This window comes from Rhipicephalus microplus, chromosome 3, assembly GCF_043290135.1.
Source record: "Rhipicephalus microplus isolate Deutch F79 chromosome 3, USDA_Rmic, whole genome shotgun sequence".
Lineage (NCBI taxonomy): Eukaryota > Metazoa > Arthropoda > Arachnida > Ixodida > Ixodidae > Rhipicephalus > Rhipicephalus microplus.
Genome location: NC_134702.1, coordinates 236,421,723 through 236,445,348, shown reverse-complemented (window position 1 = coordinate 236,445,348; position 23,626 = coordinate 236,421,723). Strand labels below are relative to the sequence as shown.

Here is a 23,626-nt window from a genome sequence, read left to right as displayed (position 1 = left end):
AGGAAGCTAGATCCCAAACAAAGCTAAAAGAAAATTAGCACAAAAACAAGACCTTTATGTTGATGTAAGTACTTACTGTTGCAGGTTAGAAATATCTTGTTTATTTTTTGCACATCTGAGCAGGGGTTTTATAATGGTGGATTATCATGCACTATTTAGCAAGAACAGGATCAAATGAGCAAAATATTATTGAAAACCTGAGTAAATTGTTACAAGTGTGCTTTTACAATATCCATCACCGAAAAGCAAATGCCTTAACATTTAAGGAAAACCAGACACCAACACAGTGGCTTTTTGCCATTCTGTAAAATTGTCTGGCTGCATGTGTGTACATGCACTCACAATCTCAGTTTAGTTTACTGCAACTTAAATCCTAGATATTCCCATGACGACTCAATTTACTCAAACATGTTGACTGACCTCATCACGTGTGGCTCAAAGCAGAAAAAAATTCGGCGTCAGTAGATATATTTATTTTTTATTTATTTATATATACTTCAATCCCCTTCGGGACTTCAGCTGGGTAGAAGACATCATATCGTGGTAAAAATCCAGGCAGCGAAATAAAGAAGGGTAGTATACATTTTAAAAAATAAAACACAATAAAACAAGCACATCAGTTAGGCAAAAACAAAGAAAGCATTCGTGCTATTCCACATACAAAGATAGCACATTCATGAAACATCAACTACATGAAAAATCTGAAAAAAAAAATACATAATATAAGTGAGGTCATGTTGCAGATTGGAAAGTAATTAACAGATATTTGCAGCAAAACTACAACAGTGAAAGTTGAGTAACTTGGGAGATAGTCAGGTTATTCCATTCAGTCACAGTCCTTAGAAAAAGACTATTTGAAACAATTGTTTATTTTATGCAGAATGGAGTTATTGTCAGGTGTGATGCCTTTGTCTTGTCACATACCTAGAAAAAAGTAATTATGTAAGAAATGTTGTTATTGTACTGTATTCATAAGCTGAAATTAGAATTTTAGCCGGAAAACATGATTGCAATTCGTTAGTTAAGGCAACTTCGCTTGTTTTAGGAGTTCTGTTGCAGAGGTACAGGTGTAGTTATTATAAATCAAGCATACTGCCTTTCGTGGCACCCCTTTGAGCCTTTTTATGGAAGTTTGTGTAAAGGTGTCCCATATAATAATGGCATAATCAAGCACTGTAAGTGTAACTATTTTGTATGCTAACAAGCAAGCAGTAAAAGTGCTGACAGTTTTAATTCAGTCCTAAGATAAAAGCAATTTACGGTGGCAGCCACTTTTTCACTTTGTCGATTGCATTTGAGAAGGAGAGAAGTGTACATTTATTGGCTCATTTTTTTTTGGTAAACATATTATTAGTGAGATCAAAAAGACAATTACTCCAAGAAAAGTAGAGGGGATATTATTTGAAGTAACTAAAATGTAAATGTGAAGAAAAAAGGTTGACGATAAGATAACTTGCTGCAGGCAAAACCAAACCTGCGACCTTCGAATAAAGCATTCATTTAACTATTCCATTTTAGGTTGTTTGTTATGTACTGGCCAAGGTACTTCTGTTACATCAGAGAGGAAATTATTGCTAGCTGTGTGATTGAAGGTGAGGTCATCGTTTTTGTAAGCAATGCACATAAAGACAGTTTTCCCAAATTTAACCGACATTTGCCAATCTTTACACCAGGCAACAACCTTCTGAAATGCATCATTTAGCAACATTTCATTGGAAGGGCTATATATTTTGGAGTATAAGACACAGTCATCGGCATATAATTTAGTCTCAGCAGGTAGATTAGTTGCATTTATATAGGGCAGCCTTGCGGACCACCAGAGTCAATGGACAAGATTATCGGAGTTGTGATTTTCAAAGTTTATGAACTTACTAAACCCACTAAGGTAATCTGAAATCCAGTTACCACATATTTTTAAGAATTGTGTTCAAATTATGTGACTAGTTTCTGATGAGACGCTTTACCAAGAGCTTTTGAAAAATCTGTGAATATGGCGTGCATCTGTTTTTGTTGTTTATATTGTTTGTAAAGTCATGTACTTTTCGTATCAATTCGGTTAATATCACATAGCTTTTACAGAATTCATGTTGATAGATTGTTGTAAATTTATGATAATTGAAGAATTCCAAAATGTGTTTGTGAACGATGTGTTTTATGATTTCGCATGCAGTTGAAGTTACTGCCCTATTTCATTAACTTTTGATGTGCTGCTTAATCCCGGTTTTGTGGAGTGGCTGGCTCTGTTGGTCCTCCAGCCACACGGCACTGTCCAAATAGACCTCTCCCTGTTTGTAAACAACGCGACGTCGCTGCAGGCACTCCGCCCGCCATACCCTCTCTCGGAGCAAGTGCTGGTTGCCAAGAAAGTTCCGCCGGTGGCATCTTTCTGCATAGCAGAATTGCGTGCCTGCATTCCTTCAACAGAAATTTCTACATTGCTATGTTTTAAAGTCACACATATTGAAAGAATGGGTTCGCAAGGTCACTGCTCACAGTGAAAAAATTTGCTCGTCGTAGATGGATGGATGGAGAAACTTCATTAGGAGTACTGAGAGACGCGACTAGCACGCAGTGGGCTTCACCCACGTAAGCCAAAAAAAAAAATATGATCTTTTCGAAAGCAAATGTTTTGAATGAACACGGTGACTGCCATTTTGAGAAATATTTACACGGCAAGGATGTAAACTCATTGAATTCCCATCGTGGCATGTGCAATGCAGTTATAAATACTTCTCTTTCATCGGTCTACATGGAAATAGCTGTCCCAGCTCTCCACATTAAACGAGATACAGCATTGGTGGCTGCATGGTTTTGAGTTGCCGTGCGCGACCTCGCGAATTGCTGTGTGCGACGAACTTATTGCGCAACAGACTGATCGGAGATGAATGAAAAAAAGAAAAAAAGAAACACTTCTTGCCGTGCATTAGGCCTAGGTTAACATATTCTCATGAAAATTAAAGTGAAATTCTGCAGCAGCGTTTCTCAATAACTCGGTGAAAATGCATGCGATGTAAAACGCGACAACTTAATATATAATGTTATCTGGCATAGTTACCTTGCTGCATGTGATACCTATAATGTGTTTTCGTATCTATATTGCTCCTTTAGGCTTGATACACAAACTTCTAATGTGCATTGTCACTTCATAAGGATCGAGCCGCAAAAGTGCAAAGTAGATAAGAAACGAAAATCTCCACTGTTTTCATTAACACGTATCAGATATTTGATAATACGAGTTATAGCCATGGTGAAGCGTATATGCAGATTCGGCAATGCTACAACATGCTTATAGCTCATGCGTAGTCGTATACATAACCCGGAGATCATGTACTTTTATTTTTTTGCACGCTGCGCATACTCTGAGATGTACACATTTGCAGATGATCATGTGAAATGCATTTTTACCGTGACTAAAATGTCAGATCGTTAAGTTCCATCGATAAACGGCAACTGGCCTACAACGCATACCTGTGTTGTCGCAAACGGGACGAACCGCGTTACTCACACTACACACATTATCCAAAGTTTCACTGTCCATAAAGGTGAACCAATATTGTCAATGGTTTTCAATGCACACTACACGCCACAGTCAACGCTGCACAATTTCGAGGACGATGCCGCTGTTCCTCGCACATGCCATCACGTGTGTTCACTTCTTCAAGATAAACAGCCAGCCAGCGTGGAAAATATTTAATCACGCACTTTACCACACACCAAGATGTTCTCTGACGAATACAACAGCTATTTTTGCCACTATGAGATAAAGATTAAGCTTTCAAAAAGAAAAAAAAATACTTGTGTCAAGCCCCGAGCGACTGCACCCACTCAATCACCGGAGGGAGTGTTTTGCCAACCGCCGCCTTGCAGTTGCACTGGTGACGTCACGCTGTGACATACCCCTGTAGAGGTCTATTTTAAGGATTCCATAAATAAGACCTCTAAATAATTTTGACAAACTTTTGCATAGCATTCAAGAAATCAATTTGGAATGTCATCTGGGCCAGAAGATTTGAGTAACATATTAAAAATACCCGGTTCAATGATCTCAACGACGGGTGTAGAGGGCAGCACAACTTCGTTAAATGCTAAAATGCCATTACCTCTAGCAAAGACATACTTGAAATGTACATCAAATAGGTTTGCAATTTTTGGAGTTTCATAAATCATTGCACCATTTACATCGAACACATCACACGCCTCAGACGTCCGATGTTAATTTTAAAATATTTCTTGATAACACTGTAACTTGGTAATAAGTCATCATAATAGTGCTGCCGTCTCTACGCAAGTCATAACTGACTTGATTTTTGTTTTATCATTAGTTGATGAACTTTCTTGTCGTCACAGCGAAATTCCTGTTTTTTCTTTATTTGATTTCACTGGCTTTTCAGTGTTTTACGAGAAACCTAGGGGTTTTTGAGGTTTTTTAAGGGAATTGTGGCAACTATAAGTAATACAAGTGTTTATAATATTTTTAAAGTGGATCTAAAGCTCATTTATGCCGCATCTACTGTTTTCAAATTTATTAAAAGAGAATGTGATGGTACCAATGATTAAAATGTTATCTGCCCAAAAGATATAAAGGAAAAATAAACGTTGCACGTTTTTGTCTAACACAGTATTACATAGGCTTAGGACCACAGCTTGGTGGTCCAAAATTCCCAGAACTACTTCGCAGTGTGCTCAAGCATTGATTAATCGACTGACAAAAAATAAGTCCAAACATATATGAAAGATCCCTGAATTTTGGTGTAATCCTCTACAACTTGCAAAAAAATCACATGTAAATACAATATTTAGCATTGATTCTCCAACGAGATTATGCTTTGCTAGTGTGAATGTTGGCCAGTGTATATTAGGTAAATCATAAAGTCTCCTGAAAGAACAATGCAGTCATTGCATCTTATGTTTTCATGCTAATATAGTTTTTGAGCTTGTCAAACATGGAAAATTAAGCATTTGAATATCTGTAAATAGCTCCCATAATGTATCTTATCCCACTGAAATAGCCCAAACGAAAAAATACATTCAGTATTGTGTATATTCGGCATACTCAGGATTTTTGCTCAGTGTTTCACATGAAATTGTTAGCACAATGCATGGGATCTGACAGACTTTGAAATGCCGTATCACTGTTTAAAGGGACTCTGGAAAAAAGTTTTGCCGCTAAGATTCTCAACCCAAATGGGTCCTGGAATCGACAGGTACAACTTTTTACCAGGCAGTAACTAAGGGAAAATAATGAATTCATTGTGCTTATTGCAAACTGGGCGTCTACGGGCAAGCCAACAATGCCAGCCATCACCAGCCATCAGCATAACAATCTGACAGTTTTGAGCGGTAATAATTGTCGGAAATTTATGCCATGTATTCAATAGAGAGCCGGTGCTTCAAGTCAGGGAAGATTTATTCTACGAAAGAATTATTTCCGAGGGCCCGTTGCATGTATGAAGTATGACGGGGGCCTTCTCAGCCAGTTTGCAGCAGCTTTGGTTCAGCTTATATCGCTGTATCAGAACTGGGACCACGCCCAGTGGCACTGGTTCATACTGTGGCGTCTACGTCTCATGTGCATGGGTGCGCACCTGTACCATGGCAAACACGCTCGCTCAAAACTGTCTTGAAACCGCGCTAAATAAATGCCGACGAGCTTTCAGTTCGAGAACGACAGCACTTTAGCTTCAAGTGCTCGTGACGACGACATCATGCGTCAGCCCGAGACATTTGTAGCTGTTCAGAGGCTGGTTTTATTTGCCACCTCAAGTGGTCTTCTCTGCAGCATGTGTGTACCTGCTGACCTTTGTGCCAAATCCTTGTGCTACTCTGGTCTCGTGCGAGGTCTACACAACACTGGGCCACATGTGTTGGTGCTCGCTGTAGAGCTTCTCATGACAAGGAGGTCACCGGAGCCCATCTCGGTTCACAATATGCAGCAGTGCGAGACACTTCAAGAGTGATTGTTTTTTTTTCTCATCAATACTATCTGCAAAAATACAAATAAAGATGCATAGATGCACATAGTGAAGTGCCAAGCTATGTGGAGAGAGGTGGCTCATGGCAAGAGGTGAGGCTAGAACTAGTGGAGTTCACAGGACTCCAGATATATGGAGGGATTGTTCACATCCATCTATATTTAAGGGGGCCTGCAACACTTTTTGAGCATGGCCCGAAAATACTGCCAATGGCTTCTAGAGAACACGCAAACCAAATATTATAGCGATTCACAACAAATTATCAGTCAACTGAAAATTGCTTTCTTTTCTCTTGACAAATGGCTGACGACGCTCAATTAACATTATGCAACATATTAGGCCCTATGCGTAGACCTTCTAAACATCATCGGGTCATACTGTCATTGATCAATTACCTATCCAATACGGGCCTTGCTGGAAATCTCTAATAATCCTACATCTCTCACAGCAAAGCCTTGATTTACCTGATACCCGTATGTAAATAGCTTTATCAGGTTCACTAGACCACAACCATTTTTATTTTTTTTTTTCATATTATTCTTTTCTCTATGTTGAAATCTTTCTGTCGGCTTCCCCATCCCTATATAAAGTAGCATGCGAGCAATATATAGATGCCGGCAAAAATCTGTTTTTCCTAATAAAGAGTCTCTCTCTCAAAAATTACTGGTAGAACGACATCTATCAGCCATTGTCTGATTTGAACATGGCATGCTCATTCGTTTCAGGGATTGTCACAGGAGGCCGCGAATTATTCACGCGTGAGCACGCGATCACACTGAAAAAGGCGCGTATTCACCCGCAGGTCGCGGGTTCAAATTTCGGCTGCGGCGGCTGCATTTCCGATGGAGGCGGAAATGTTGTAGGCCCGTGTGCTCAGATTTGGGTGCACATTAAAGAATCCCAGGTGGTCGAAATTTCCGGAGCCCTCCACTACGGCGTCTCTCATAATAATATGGTGGTTTTGGGACGTTAAACCCCACAAATCAATCAAGGCGCGTATTCGAAGGGAAAAAAAGTGCTTAAGGTCACGAGGCACATGTGATGTATATTTGTTGCATATGCCATCCCCCCCCCCCCCCCCCCGCTTAGCTTCCAGTTCTTGTGACGGGACGAGAGAAAAACAGGATGGCAGCATGCGCAAATCTTTGTAATTCTGCTCATACTGGATGCATACTTAAAATTTTTGTGCCGTTAAATTCGTCAGGCAATAAACTTTTTTGTGAATTTATTCCATGGTTACCTAAATAAGGGTATCAGGGCCCTTTTAAAACAGCTGTAGGGGTTTGAAAAATGAATAAATAAATGTGTACTATTACATCTGTTTCTCACAAAAAAGCGAGCAATGCTTCACTGGATGGCACGAGCAATTTACGGCTCCTCAGTGCAAGTGTTTTTTTGTCTGTAGATAGAAATACTGTGTAGAACGTTTATTATTTTTTATACTTTCTGGGGTCATTTATGTTCAAAATGCATAGCGACAATTTGTTATAAAAATGTGGTGGAAATTCTTGAACGATTTTGCCGTGACCTGCATGTGCATTAAACCCACTGGCGGCATCATGGTGGATGCGCAATCTGTCGCCGAGCATCTCGGTGGCAAAAAATTTACTGAAATGTGCGAGAGGTGGCAGAAAGCATGTTTGCAATGAAGACACTGAGTTTTGCGATGCGGCCATGCGCTCTATATTTTGAGCCAAAGAGAAATGGCTGAGTTTGTTGTAGAATTTCGCAGCAATCCAAGGCAAGTTCCTTTTCCTTAGGTGGTAGTACTTGTGAAAGCTTTATGGAAGCGGAAGTATCCGGAAAATGTATTCATTGTGACGACACATTGTCACATTGTATTCTATGGGCAGCTGGCGGGAAACCAAAAATTATTCTTTGTGGCAAAAATTTTGTTGTAGCAGGATTAGGCTGTGCCCTTTTGTGCATGCCCAGTTCAAGAAGTCTGGCTGTGCTTGTGCTACAAGGAAGCTCCTGGGCTGCAGAGGCATTGCCCAAGGCCAGAAAGTCCAATGTTCATTAGCAAAGGATGAAGGTTGATAAGAGATGTGTAGTTGTGCCCTATGTGCATACAGCATTTCACCACTACAAGAAGGTTGGGAAACGACATGGAGCTGAGGTTAAGTTTTCTAGCCCTAAGGAGCTTGCAGTGTTGTGTGCGTGAATAGGTGGCTGCTAAAACAAGGTGCAAGAAAGAGCACATGAAATCATACGCAGACTGTAGTGTCAGCGGGGCATATGAAGTACCTTTGTCATGTGGCTAAAGTTTTATGGCACAAATTGAAACATGTGCAAGTGCAGTGATGCAATAGCTGCGCTGATTGCTTCCAATTGTGCCAAGACAGCAAACCTGCTACATTTCCTCCTTTCTGCGCCAAATGTGCTCCTAATCACAAAATACTATCGAAAAAACAGGTGCAGCACATCGCCGGCGACAACGCGTGGTTAAGGGTGGCCTGTTGTGACCTTTAAATGTTGTTTATGGGGAGAGAAGACAATTTAAAGGTGGCCTGTTGTGGCCTTCCAAGGTTGTTTATGAGGAGGGGCAGACAATTGTCCCCAGACTGGTGTAAATTAGCGTGACCCCCTGAAAATGCACTTTGGACAGAACGGCTTGTCGCGAGTCGGTGTCTGAGGCTCCGTGCTAATTGTGTTTGGCAGGTGGATAGAAGACAGCAGCACGTAACAGCTGAAAGCCAGAAGGGCAGGGAACTGGCGAACCAGTTTAAAACTTCTTTGTAACTCATTGTTAAAGGTCAACTCAGACTTGGCACAAATATAAAGGGGTGATGTGGCTTTTGAGAAATGACAAAAAAATATTGATTTTTTGAAAATGAAGTTGTCAGTTTCTAGAGCCCTTTTTCTATCAGATTCCATAATATATACTCTGAAAACTGCAGAAGTGCTTCGAAAAATTCGTTTCACCCTCCTGGGTAGCGAGAATAGTTCTGGAAATCACGAAAAAGCAGTGATTTTCAAAAAATAATAGCTTTGCTATGGCGTGAAGAGGAGCCGGCTTGTTGAGCTTATCGTAAACAGTATTTCTTTGTGTTCAAATTTCCCATTTCAGCTAGCTCCGTCTTTTACAATCAAGCGCACAAAAAGCAAAGTTCGAAAGTCATTTTGAGGTCCCTGATTGGCTGTGGCGGCCATGTTGCCCAAGCTCGCCTCGCCATCGGCCCGATGCTGGCTCTCGGAGATCGTCTGCTACTTGTGTGTCGCGAGGACATGACTGTCGAAAATCGCTACTTCGTGACATGTTCACGGCCCGATGATCACTCAGGATATAATTACGCTTTATTTTGGAACTATCAGATGTGCGGGCACCGTCTATGAGCGCGGTGCATTGCCGGAGTCGTCTATAGGCTGCGAGACAAACTTTGCGGGCGAGAACGACATGCTAGCGCTCTCGGGGAAATGTGCTTCTTCGCAGGCATTGAAGCTCGTCACTCGCTAGCCCCTCGGAACCGCAGACGGGCATTTTATGCATCGGCAGTGAACCCACAGTGAAGCTCGTCCCCCCCTCCCTCCACTGTCATGATTGCTCAGAACAGCGGCTAGCAATATCTCCCATCAACACTCGAAAATGAGATAGCAAGCGCAGTGCCCGCAGATTTTTTTGTCATCGTAGCTACACATTTCGTGCATCGTCACCGAATGCCGCCGCCAAGTGCCTCGCCAAGTGCGCTGGCTGCACTGTTCACGCGGCAGCGCACTTCACGGTCGTATGGAGTGCTGTCAATAAGCTTTTGTGATGCGATTTAGACGTGCTTGTAGCCCTGCTTGGTATTGCCGTGAGTGTCTATAATAGTTTTGAGACAATGAAAGCCTTGTAGATTAGAGTTTCCGCGACCCCTAAAAAGTGATGCTCTTCGGGCGTTCGCTGTGCTCACACCACGTACTGAATCGAGACTCTAGCAGATCGGTGGTGCCAGTCCATGCTTGGTGAAGGGAAAACATGACTTGCTGCAGCCCTTGATAAGATATCAGGCAAGAAGACACCCAACTAGACAACAGATCTTCTGCAATAAAAAATAGAAATAAAACAGCATTGAAAGTCTTCAATAAAAAGTTCATACTGATTTATTTGTGCTTCAATATTAACAGCTCTCCTATATTATTTCGCCGGCCAGAATCTAGCACGAATTCGTAATTGGTTGCATCTCGCATTAAAAAATGCACTGGAAGGTTTAAAATAAAGTTGGGTTAATATTACAAGAATCTCCTGACATCCATCATTGCACAGAACTTCTTAATTTAAAAGCGTTCCTCCTTAGTTCACTGCTTTGCTTCACACGGTCAGTGTCTCACTTTGCAGTGAGCCTTAACCTGCTCAAAAATGCATTTTTGGTTGCTCCAAAAGCTGTTTTTCCCGCTCCAAAATGCATAATTGGCTGCTCCAAAATCATCTTTTCCTGCTCTAAAATGCACTTTTTGCTGCTTTGAAAATCTGTTTCAAAACAGCTCAAGCCAATCGCATCACTGAAGTGCGAGCCAATGCTGGAAAATGAAAAGCTCTAGAGCTGCTGCCACGATAATAGAGCGAGAGAAATTTGCAAAGCACACCACATGAGGAAGAATGGAAACGACTGTGCCAGTGAATCATCTGTTTTTTTTTTTCCGCATAGCACGAAGATGATCTTCATCAATGAGTGTTGCTTAGATGTCTTATGGTTGTTCTTTTTAACGCTTTTGTAGCAATGTCTTTCTGTAGAATGTACTTATACGTGGACTGTGTCGAATAATTCAGTTGCAAGTCGGCACTTTTGTGTGCGTCGGGATTTATGTGATTCTCAGGTAGAACAGTTATTCCTTTTTCTTTCAAAATGTGTGAACTCTCCCAGCAACAAGTTCTTCTAGTGAAACGAAGTACGAAATCTGTTGCTGTTTTTCATCATCAAATGACTGTATGGCACATCTTGTCAAACTGTGCTAATAACTGAGCTTCTGAATTCCTGTAGGCTGCAGTTTGTCTGTGGGAGACCGGCTTGATTACCTTTTTGCAAAGGCTCCTTGGTGCGCATCTATCTGACTTCCTTTGTAATTTGTCTGCATTGTCTAAGCTTTGCGGATTCTTCGTTAAAATTTTTTTTTTCATGGTTGTTCGAATGATCAACATTTAGCACCTTTCTGTGAAAGCACTATATTATACAATCTAATCTCATACACCGAATCTCAGTGTAGTGACTTTTTAGAAAATCTCCCTCCAAATGTGCGTTGACTTATTGAAAAAAAAATTTCACTTGTACAAATTTTAGAGTACTGAATGTTTCAGAATAACGTAACGTATCTTATCCCCCTTACATCTTCAAAACACTCCAAAATAATGAACTATGATTTTAGAAACTTACTCCTGGCTGTAGAAATAATGCCCAGCTCCGTACCTGCCACAATCATCATCATGAGAATGCTGGCATATTTCTTTTTGCCTGCCCTGTTTAATTGTGCGATAGCCCTCTCGCCATTGTCTTTGTCTGTAACTTGCTTTTTGTGTTAGGCTTTGCCCCATCACCCTTGCTTTTGTCGGGCAGCTTGACATGCGCGCTGGTTTCTAGCTTTTCTGTTTGTAACTTAACATTCAAGACGAGCTCCGGAAGCAGTACGAAAGGAATGCTACGACGGCGAAAAATACAATGCGACTGATGTATTGGTTGAAGTCGCTGATGATAACTCGTGCATGCTGCATTAACATGGTTGTTACTACACACAGTGGCACGACAAAGCCTGTATGTGAGCTTAGGTGACAAGCGATAAGATGCTTATCATTGTGATAAGAAAATGGCAGTGATAGCGTAGATGCCGTTGAAACAGTGCATGTGAACCAACATGAAGCATCGGTATTAACCACTGATGCTTCTCAGTGCAGGAAAAGAACGCGCACGCGTAAGGGTTCGTTTTTGAGCAGTCGAGCTGCTCACATCAGGGTAGATTGCCCTCTTTTTCAAATAAATGTGCACTGGTTCCGTTATATATCGAGTTAGTTTTTTCGTGCTTACTTGGGCATATCGGGGTCGCGAATGTACACACAGCACAGGTAGGTGATAGAAATGCGATGATAGAATGTAAAGTAGGCTGCTTGAACATAATGTTGCATGCTTTCTTTTTTTTTACATGTCGTGGGAACATTTTTCTTGTTCAGTGCAGCTCAGCATCTTGAACTTGTGGTCTTGCCTTTTTATAAAGCAATAGTCTCGCCGATACAGGTCTGGGTCACCTGCACAAAATGTATTCTTTTTAAAAATTATTTTGTTTCTTTTGCTGAGGTGTTACTGTGCCTTTCATGTTAGCTAGAGATGCCTGAACATTCAATAATGTTGAAGAATTTCACTTTATCAAAACCTGTTATCAGTAGTGTGTTCAGTACTACAACTAATTTGCTATCTAGTGTGCAATTGCAGGGACAGAAGGCAGTGATGTGATGGCTGTGCTAAACTGCCCTGAAAGGCCAGTTGTGCTACATTTTGCTCCATTTCCACTGTTCTTCGCCAAACGTGATGTTTTCATAGTTCGGAAATGAAACTGCAGTCTCTCGAAGGTGCAACACCTTAGCATGTGTCTATCTTTATGCGGGTACACCATGCTGCTGTGGTTGAGAGTATAGGTGGATCAAGAAAAACATGCGCGCTTGTGCAGTGCTGTTTGCAGCACCTTTCTAATACACCGTAAACCACTTACAACGCCAGTCACCAAAGAAACGCATGTACTATTTACAAGCAAAACACCATTATTTAGATTCCAACTGTGCAAGACGTGTCGGACTGGCAGCCAAACATTGAGGGATGCAACAGGAATGTTAATTTTCGCCTTAAAATTTCAACTGTTGAAAAGAACGTTTGTGGGTGTACTGTGCCAAAAAAAAAGAATGCCAGAAAAAAAAAAAAAACTTGCAAAAAGTTGTCAACTTACATTTCAGAGCTCATCACTTTTGCTCCGAATTTCCTTGCAGAATGGCAACTGAATTCTTGCATGCTTTAGACGCGATGTCCAAATCGGTGCTGACCGTGAGCGCCAACACAAATTTTGCATGTGCACAGGCTTGTTTTTGTAGACCATGTGAGGCACTGCAATCATAATCAAAACATTGTTACTATAAATCTACCCCTTTTGAAATGTAACCACTACAAAGGATTTTGTTGATTCAGCACCAAACCGCACATCCGCGGCCACTATCGATGAAGCGGTTATGCAGTCAGCGCTTGTTAGGCTTTGCCTGTGGACTTGCAATTTGGCGTGCTGCGTAGGCAACTTTGCCCTAGATAACGTGTTATCGGGTGCAAATGAAATCACATTGACGAGCTTAAGCGAGAGAAGCAGGCGTGGAACCAAGTTTGGGTGCTGGGTGCCTCGTTGTAGGTGCGAGTTCTTAGGAGCTCATCTTTGATGCACAGTGTAAATAAGGTGTTCAATTTTGTCACCAGCAATGATGAGTGGCACGCTCTTCTCATCAGAATTATTGTGGTAAGTTGTGGCATAATGGCGGTGCATCACTATCATCGTTTTATTTACGTCACGGATTCATTCTACTGCTTGCGTCTCTCTTTGGCATAGGCAGGTCGGTACGATGCGATGTCAGCAATGTTGCACTTACAGTGTTCATGTACATGACGGTGCTGGCGCATTTTCAGTGAGGCTGCTTGCTGTGGATGACGCACTGCGATTCCAAGATGAAACATGACCCCGGGCCCGCACTACCTCGATGAACCAGTGCTCATGCACCGCAGTTCCAGATCTCACCAGTGTTCATTGTTCTGAAGACCACCGGCCACGCACTCGCGTGCTCCCTCCAACAGTGGACCGTACTATACAAGACAAATACGAACTTTGCGAGAAGGAAAATCGCACTAGGAATTTCGTAAAAGGAAAGAAGCTGCAATGTGCTTTGTCGCAAGCAACCAATAGGATTGCCCGCTGGCTCTTAGAAACTGTGAATGGGCATTTTGTGCAGTGGCAGTGCAACCCTTGGCTAAGCGGGGATGTAACGAGCTATATATGGCGAGACAGAGCTCTAAACGAAGGGCTCGTGTTTGTGGGAAAATAGCCACGATGACTTAACCGTCATCGGGACAATAACGAAGCCGTTTATGCATGAAGAAAAATAATGTATTTACAGAGGATGATGGAACTCTAATGCTGTTTAGGAAAATAGAACATGTGCTAAGAGTTACTAAAGAGTACCAAAAACTGTACGAAGCAAAGAGTGAGTTTACCGGGGGCAGCGCGGCGGTCAAGTCCCGGAAAAGGGCTGACGGCTCAACAACGCTGAATGAGGGCACACGATGCTTGTGTAACGCGGTAGTTTAGCTGCCAGCTGCGGTCAGCAATGCAGCTCACCGCCGGGGTCGTTGACCTTGAACGGGCATGGCTCCTGCAACGCTGCTCATAAACGCTGCCTGAGTCTTGCTGTGGCAGACGCGTAGCTTGCCTGTCGGGAACGTCCTGGCCACGTTTCAACCACACCAGGACCGAGATGGTCGGAAGGCTGGTTCGGCCCCAGTTGCGTGGACAGTTGGTTTGGCCCCAGGTGGGAGCCTGCTGCTACTTCGAGTCCGGAACCCGACAGGCATCTGCTCCCACGCCCTGGTTCTTCGATTGCCAGCCACGTCTGCCTATCTTCTTTCCCTTCTTTCTCGGTCTCGTCCTACCGCTTCTCGCACCACCGCGTGTGGAATCGGTTTCGCACGTCTTCGTCCTTGGTGGTCCCAGAGGCGCGCAGTTCAAGTGTGTTTCTCCCGCTTCACTGTTCACTTGGCCCTTCACACACGGTCACTTATCATAGGGGAGCACAAGCGGAAGTGGCTAGCAGTTGTGAACGGCTCAAAATGGGAGGTGCATAACACTCTGTGCAGAGTATTTATTGTAATATTTAACCTACTGATATTATAAGCGGTATACTCCAAAAGTTCGAATACTTTGAATAGTACAATTCTTGTGCCAATCAAACAGGCTAGCAAAGACTGTTAGCAAAATATTTATATATTTGTGCACCTCTACAAAAAAAAAAAAACATTTTTAGTGCGGCCCTACACCACGGCAGTTTTCATTGTGAACCAACAGCAAAGAGAAAGAAAAACCAGGTGGATCAGCGCACTGGACTCACTTTGTCATCTAAAGAGGAAACTGGAACCAGTGAACTGTGAATAAAAGAAAGTATGTCAGGCAACCGCAGACAATGATTTACCCCCCCCCCCCTTTTCTACCATAGTAGAACATTAGTGCTTAACTTGTTCCTTCCTGAAAATGTAATCATCGGTGGGACTAGGGTTGTACCTTCCACTTGTCATTTTTTTGCTGGTCGACGTAGTGCAAGGGAGACAATTATAAAAAACAACTTTCTGACATTACAGTTCCACTTGCTCAAACCAGAGTTAAACAGAAAGAGAAAAACGGGCATACTCATTTTCCACAGCCTTGCCCCAGCCGGGCGCCTGCGGTGGACCAAGGTGGCACAGGAAGCGAGCCCCCTCGCTATTTCCTACGGAGCTGTGTGCGAAAGGTCTTGCAGGAACCACTGGCTGAGAAGCGAAAGCTTCAGGCCAGGGATAACGGCAGGGGCAAGAGGAGGCGCCTGGGGAGCCCCCTGACCAGGCCCAGTCCTCCGAGGCTCCCGCGGCTGACAGTATCGGTCTGCATCGCAGCCAGGGACCACCTCACTGTGAGAAGACATCTTTCGTATGACATTCGTACTGGTCAACCTTGATGCTAGAGATGATGGGCTGAAATATTTTGCAGTGCATGACATCGGAAAGGAGCTTGAGCAGCCGTGCCCTCTTTTGAGGGGCATTGAAGCGCGTATTAAATTTTAAGTACTGAGCTTTTGCTCTGTCGTAATGAAATTTAGTGCTCCAGAAACGTGTCAAGTTTTTTCAGAACTAGTGCAAGCAGCTGTATTTTGGTTAGAAGTCGCAGCGAAAATCTCATACAGTGCTGCAAATATTTCTGCTCCAAAGATTCCTTGAAGCTTCAGGACGATAACTGTGTCCAGGGCTTCACATCACATCAGGAGTGTTTTTGTTTCAAATAAGCGCATAGTTGTTAAGGGGGACGTGACTTTCGCTACCGACTTTTTGTTCATGGATTTTCCACACTTCTTGGAAATGATGGTTTGATGCCACTGTAGAACTTTCATGAGCATATCTTTACAACCTATTGATGTACAATATACACAATACAATATACTCCTGCTGGCTTTGTCCAAATTCTAAATTGATTAAAAACATAATGGGGAACTTGTTTGAAGTGCTATGCATTCTAAGATTCTAAGAGGAGTAGGGGTTTTGTAATGCTGAACTGTATTGCAAGGGATATAGCATAAACTGTGCCGATTTGAAGAATGAGGCTTGGTTGATCTCTTCATGCAATGGCAATCGGCCGCGCATGCTTCGTCACAAGACACTGCGCCCTTTCACTTTTTTAACAGCAGCCACCTTTGAGCCATTTAGGTGCAATCGCGACACATCTTTAGTTGCATCGTGACATTGATATTCATATATTCAAGGCAGTACGTATACTAATATGAGCAAAAGAGGTCAGAGGAAAAAATTGATTAAAAAGGTAATAAATTTATTTTTTTTACTTAGATCTCCTCCTAAGTGGGAATATATCAACAAAGTTCTACTACTAATACACCCTGTTATATGTAAATAATTTATAAATTATACATAAAATGTGCTCTATAAGTGTCACAAAAGTAGCCCCCGAGGGGAAGGCTATTACAACATATCTCAGCAGATGAGTAGAATGATAGTACACATACTGCCGCACTTCGGTGGGTGGCGGATTATTGACGGCCAACGCTCTATGTTCGCTGCTATCAGATACAGCGTGTGTTGCTTGTAGAGTGACGTTTCGTTTTTCGGGCACAGGTTACCCTAAATTAGAAGTTTACGGTGAAAACAGGGACTGCTGCCTTCATCGACTTATGACCCCATGACTATACGAAAGCAGACAGCTAACTCTTTTGGATCCAACTTCGGGACACTCAACTACAGATTGCTGGTGTAAGAGAATAAGTACGTTCGCTCCAGAGATAAATGCTCTTATCGCACAATCTCTTCCCGTTCAGAGCGCACCACAGTTAAACGTTTACGAGCCGTGTGCTGATGCCTGCCGTTATCGCGCCCGCTAGCTATCGCAACCACATCCTGCGGTATCTGCCGCCATACCCTGTCGAACTACGTCGGGGAGCCGCAGGGCCGCGAAGTAACCACACCGACTTAGTGCCCCAAACAACTCTCTTTATTCTTAGTCCGTGATGGTTAATATACCCAGACGTTAGCTGACATGATAAGGCGCGTGCATCTGTGCATGCCTAGGGCTATCAGGTGATAACGCACATGCTGAATACAACATTCTCCCTCCCCTCAAAAACTTGAACAATCCCTTCGAAAGAGTAACAATAAGTGGACACTACATAGCACTCAATGTCGTTCATAGTCTTTTAACCACAACGGTGGTCTTCTTAGCCTCGTTGACCGCCTCAGTTCTGGAAGGTCCCTTAAAACTGAGGCTCCAAGGTTTAACGGCTGGGGTGCATCATCTAAATCGTTTGGCGAGTCACAAAAGGAAGATTCTACAGGAGTAGCTGGCCGAGGGCAGGGTACTAGCCGATTTCGATTCCATGTGCGACCATCACTTAGTTTGTAAGTGTCTTGGCCACATTGGTCAGCGATTGTGAACGGGCTTGAGTAACTCACAGCACCCTTAGGCACATGATCTGGCAGCCCGATTCGTACCGGTTGACCTGTTGTTAACGGAGAGTGCTTTGCAGCTCGTCGACGGTCGTTGTAGGTCTTACTTGCTTGTTGCTTTTGCTTTACCTTGCTGTGGACGGCCTCTATTGCTGCATGTGGTTCTTTAAAAAACTGGTTACCTGGCGCTCCTACTAGATCCAGTTTAGTTCTGTGATGGCGGCGGTGCAGGAGAACGGAAGGCTTCACTCCTGTGGTGGGGTGCGGCGTGAAACGGTAAACTCCTACATGTTCGGTGATGGCTTCCTTGAGAGACCGACGTTCACGCGTGCAGACCTGAACATACTCTTTGAGCACCCGAATAAATCTTTCCACTTGGCCGTTCGCTTGCGGGTGGTAGACTGCCGAATACGTATGGGTGATGCTGCGTTCCTTGAGAAAACTGTCGAACTCGCAGGCTGTAAACTGAGGACCATGGTCACTCACAATCTCGTCTGGGTATCCTTCCCTGCTAAAAATACTTCATAGAAAGGAAATAACTGTTGTAGCAGTCACCCTCGCAGCGAAGCAAACCTCTGGCCACTTGCTGAAGTAATCAATGGCCGTAATCGCGAAACGACAATCTGCACACACGTTCGCAAAAGGACCCACAATATCAATTCCTAGCTTCTGCCATGGTGCCGACGGGAATGCAACTGGCTGCAATGGTGGTGTCACTGGTTTTGCAGACTTGTCAACTGATTGGCATATGGCACAAGATGCAATAAACTGTTCTACTTGTTTGCACATAGCAGGCCACCAGAATTGCTCACGTAGTCGCTGTTTTGTCCTTGTTATGCCTGGGTTCAGTTTCTGGAACCTTTTTTCTATTCGATTCCAAACTATCTACTCTAAAAACCGTGCAGAAGTAGTGCAGAAAATTTGCTTCGCCCTCTTAGGTGGGAGAAATTATTTTAGAACTTGCAAAAAAACGGTGATTTTCAAACAATAACCTTCGCAAGTAAGTGCTCAGCCGAAAGCCGGTTGCTTGGTCTCATGGGAATGAGAATTTTTCCGTGTTCAAATTCTCCACCTCAGCTCGCTTCTCCATGCAGAAAAGAAATGCACAAAAAGCAAATACTTAAAAGTCGTTACGAGGCCTATGACTGATCGCATCATGTTGCCCCAGCTAGCCTCGTCATTGGCCTGACGCTTGCTTCGAGAGATCGCTGTCTGCTGCTTGTGCGTTGCAAGGACATGGCTGTCAAAAAGTGCTACTTCGTGACATGTTCACGGCTCGATGGTCGCTTAGGATATAATAACGCTTTAGTTAGGAGTTGTACGCAGATGCTCGATCAGATTACTATGGTTCGCCGGGCTCGTAGACCACCCCGCGCCATTGAAGTCGTGCTTAGGCCTAACTCCGCTAACGGCGAGACGAAACTCGAACCTTGCAGGCAAGAACAACACGCTAGCGCACTCGTGGGTACATGCTTCTTTACAAGCGATGAAGCACATCACTCGCTGGCTCCTCGCAACTGCAAATGGGCATTTTACGCATCGGCAGCGAACCCCACGATCAAGCTCGTCATGTTTACTGATTTTTTGCAATAAAAACATTCTTAATTACGCTAATGTCAGCTTGAACTAAAAAAAGATGTGTAATTATTTCACTATATGGCTTTATTCAACTACAACCTTTTCCCTCATGCCTATCGCACCACTTCTTCACACAAAGAACTTGGTTTGAAATCCATACTTGATCTTTGTAGAGTAAAAAGAGTTTATAAAAAAAGAAAGGCATCAAATGCACACAGAGGAGAGGCCACATGTTAGAGAAGTCACATATCGAAAAACAAACCAAGGATCACAAGTATTCGGTGTTTTTGATATATAAAGAGAAGGTGAAAGTTTTAAACACAGTTTTCTGTATAGTGTTTTTTTTTTTTTTCGCATTATGCCCAGCTCATAGAGCAGATATTTTGGCAACCACTTCAGAGGTTTTGATTTCGTTTGTAATGATCCTTGAACTGTGCTTCAGAAGGCTGCCATCTTATATTTTTCATGTCACTCCAAGAATTTCTCTTGTAGTGCAAGTGAGCCCATTGCAGTTTTGCTGGAGAAAATGTAAACCACAAGCTGTACTGTTGCAAAAAAAATTTTTGAATATACAGCCCCCTTCAGCATGCATTTGCCTGTGCATACATAATTGCCAACTATTTACGTCGTTTTATAAATCCTCCTGCCCCTCCACGAGGTTTAATAAAGAAATCATTTTTCTCGTCAAGTTTTTGTAGTATTGCCTTGAAATTTTTATGAAAGCACTCCGAGTCCATTCTTAGTGTCTGTGCCAATTATCAAGATCCCACCAGAAACAGAAAAGTTGGTGCCCAAGGGCATGTTCGCTCTTAATTTTGACAGTTTTTCTGGCCTAATAAAATCCGAATTACAAGCTTTTACTGTTTATAGCTTTCTACATTGTGAAAAATTTAGAAATGGTCGATAACTGAAATTTAACATGTTATCCAGTACTTTGCTGTTGCTGGGAATTCTCTTTCTGACAAAACTGTTTGTCAGCAGCAGTAGTCAAGGCATATTTTTTCTTTTATTGTGTAGGCCCTTGAAGATGTCAAGCCTGGATCTGTTGGAAAGCATTTTTGTTCTAGTTGCTTAGATGCATCTGTGGAGAAATTTCAGTGCTGTCTCCAGGCAGAAGTGTCTGCTTGTAATCCGGTAGGTTTTCTGTACGCGATTTGTACAGGTTTTTGAAAATGTTGCACACCCTTGAATTTAAAAAATCATTTTTCAGGGCCCTTGAAAACCCTGGAATCATATTCTGTTAAATTTCGAGATTTGTGCAGTGTAAAAGTGCACATTGCAATCTACATTTTTAAGATTAGCATCGATGTGGCAAGTTTTTCAATTCAAAAACAACATATGAGCTTGCATGTATTCTGCTCGTTCATGCATTTTCCTATTGTTCATTTCACCTCTCACCTATATCACACCAATTTGTCTTCCATTCTTTCTCTCTCCTCTACTAATGTCCTTACGACTTCACTTTTGTCTCCTGCAATTATCCTTCTTTTCTCCCTGTCATGCAAGTGGTGCATGAGGTTATAATAGATACTAACAACATCAAGCCTTGCTAATACTAGAGAAGTACCAGGATGTGTCCTGATCATTTTTTGTCTGTTGGGAACTACTTTAGATGCCACCAAAGAGAGTTTTCTACTTTGTAATAGGACAGTTATAAGTCTGTTAAAGAAAACCATATTTTTTGTAGTTCCCAACCCAAGAAAAAGAATTTGTAGTCCCCGGGAGGTACCCCTAAGGTTCAAGGTTAGCCTGAATGAAAATAGCTTGAAACCAAGCTAACTTAACAATTTTTTTTCTGAAATAAATGACTAAATAAAAAGCTAAATTTTTTGCAATTTTTATTCTCGATTGTTTTTTACTTTAAGCATGAACATTATTGCTAATGCATTCATTACATCTGTCAGCTGTAGCCACAAGCCTGGTTTTATTTTTACAAAGCTACATGCCAGAGAGCAGCGATGGCGTAGTGGTTAGAACATCCGCCTCGCATGCAAAGGGTCCGTGGCTCAAATCCCGGTGCCGCGCAGTTCCCAACCGGATAAAAAAAAAAAAAAAAAAATCCGCGTGGTGATGGAACTGCATTACAAGGCCTGGGGTGCGGCCTCACCGGTAACCACCGCCGGGAACGCACTCTCTCACCAGAGAAGGATTGGCCACCCTGGTGCAGTATCTGGCCACCACCTCTCACATGCATATGTCAAATAACTCACGGCTCTCACTCCCCAGCAGCTGCAAAGCAACTGACGACGGCGGTGGTCAGATCTGCAACGCAGCAGAGGGTGCTAAGAATCTCTGGATCTGGACAGGCCGCCATTGGAACCTGAACTTGGAAACGTTTAACGCTAGAACCTTATCTAGTGAGGGAAGTCTAGCTGTACTATTCGAGGAGCTAGAGGGTGTTAAATGGGATATAATAGGGCTCAGTGAGGTTAGGAGGACAGATGAGGCCTATACGGTGCTACAGAATGGGCACGTCCTTTGCTATCGGGGCTTGGCTGACAGAAGAGAACTGGGAGTGGTGTTCCTAACAGAAATGTAGCTGGTAACATAGAGGAATACTATAGCATTAATGAAAAGGTGGTAGGTATCGTAATTAAATTGAATAAGAGATACAAGATGAAGGTGGCAAAAGGATCAAAATGTGGGCCAGTTGGTAATTCATTTTCTTCGTTCAGCGAACTAGGAGCGCAGAGAAAACACAAAGGACGAAGCGAGGAACCACACAACACGAGCGCTCAACTAACAACTGATTTATTTTCCACATCGGAAGGACATATATAAACACAAAATGCGCATGTCAAAAAAAGATTATGGCGAAATCAAGGGCAGCATGCGAAGCGTGTAATCAAGGCACATGTCTAAGGGTAATCTAGGTAGCTGAATTCACAGTCAAGTAGTGAGAGGGAAGGATGACTTATACATTGGTCCGTATTCCTGGAAATGTGATAGGCTTCAGAAATTTCGCGCGTAGTTTGATGAGGATGCCGGAACAGAACAATTGTATTCTCAAACAGAGGTTGGCACTTGCACGAAACGCAATGTGACGTTAAATGGGAGTAAGGTGTACTTTTCAACGAGCTTCTGCGTTCCCTGAGACGCACGTTCACACATCGGCCGGTCTGGCCAATGTACATCCGTCCGCAAGAAAGGGGTATCTTATATACTACTCCGGTGATGCACTTAACAAACTTAGTTACGTGCTTCTGGAGGCATCCTCTACCTTTAGATGCATTATGTGCCCTCCTGTGCACCATTGAACATATACTGGCCAATTTATTGGGTGCCGAGAAAACCACGCGCACACCGAACCGGTTTCCCACGTTTTTTAACCCATGGGCCATTTTATGAATGTAGGGGATTACTGCCGCGCGCTTCTTATTCCCTTCCCTGTTCTCTGAAGAAGTACATGTGCGTTTTTCATTATTTTTGACCGTACGCAAGAGCTTTTCACAGACTGAGGCTATTACGTAGGAAGGGTATCCCGCACCTATCAGCCGTTCCAACTGTGCTACGAAACCACTTTGCAAGGTATGCAGGCAACATTTTCCGAGGGCTGAACGTAAGCATGACATTACGATTCCGCGTTTAACAAGCTTGGAATGTCCGGAAGAGTAGTCTAGAACGGGTTTTGCAGAACGAGGATTATATCGCCAGCAAAGGTGCTTATCACCAAAAAACAGGGAAAGGTCTAGGAACTGCAATTTGTTATCTTTTGGAAGCTCGGAGGTGAACCGGAGGCCCATGCCTTCCTTCTCGAAGCATGCCTTCATACTTTCAACGTCCACTGCTGAACACTTCTTGATGATAATCAGATAATCGTCAACATAACGGAATACTTTTGTGCCAGGTTGAAGTTTAGTGCTTAAGGCTGCATCCACCTTCCCAAGAAAGATTTGGCTTAAAACAGGGGCCACACTTGAACCTATACACACACCTGATTTTTGCATGTACAGGTTCCCAAGCCATACGACGAAGGTGGACTTCAAATAGAACGTCAAAATTTCTAGAAAAGACTGAGTCGAAATTCCCGTGCTATTCCTGAACGATATCTCATCATTGTCTTCCACAATGCACTGCTCTACGCTGTTTAACAGTTGATCATGCGGCAAAGAATAATATAAGTCGACTACATCAAGACTAAAAGCTGTAACACCGGAGCATTCACATGTGTTGAGGTATTCAACCACGACACCAGAGTTTTTTGCGTGAAAAGGGTCATTTACGCGCAACGCAGAAAGATGTGCTTGCAGATACTGAGATACAACCAACTGCCACGTATCCCTTTCTGAAACAATCGCGCGCAGCGGCATTTCCGGTTTGTGTGTTTTAATGGAGTAAAAAAGTTCTAGCTCTACACCTTTCGCCTTTTCTACTGAAGAGCCGAGTTTT

At 42.9% G+C, this 23,626-nt stretch overlaps 1 protein-coding gene across 2 annotated transcripts in view; it reads left to right on the top strand.

Annotated features, from left to right (window-relative positions):
• The window catches only part of LOC119159859 (uncharacterized), a 98,109-nt gene that overhangs the window by 42,213 nt on the left and 32,270 nt on the right, over nucleotides 1–23,626 (top strand). For both annotated transcript variants that reach the window (XR_012894489.1, XR_012894490.1), the window contains exon 4: nucleotides 15,379–15,624. The gene's annotated coding sequence lies outside the window, so the exon portion shown is untranslated. The remainder of the gene's footprint in view (nucleotides 1–15,378; nucleotides 15,625–23,626) is intronic.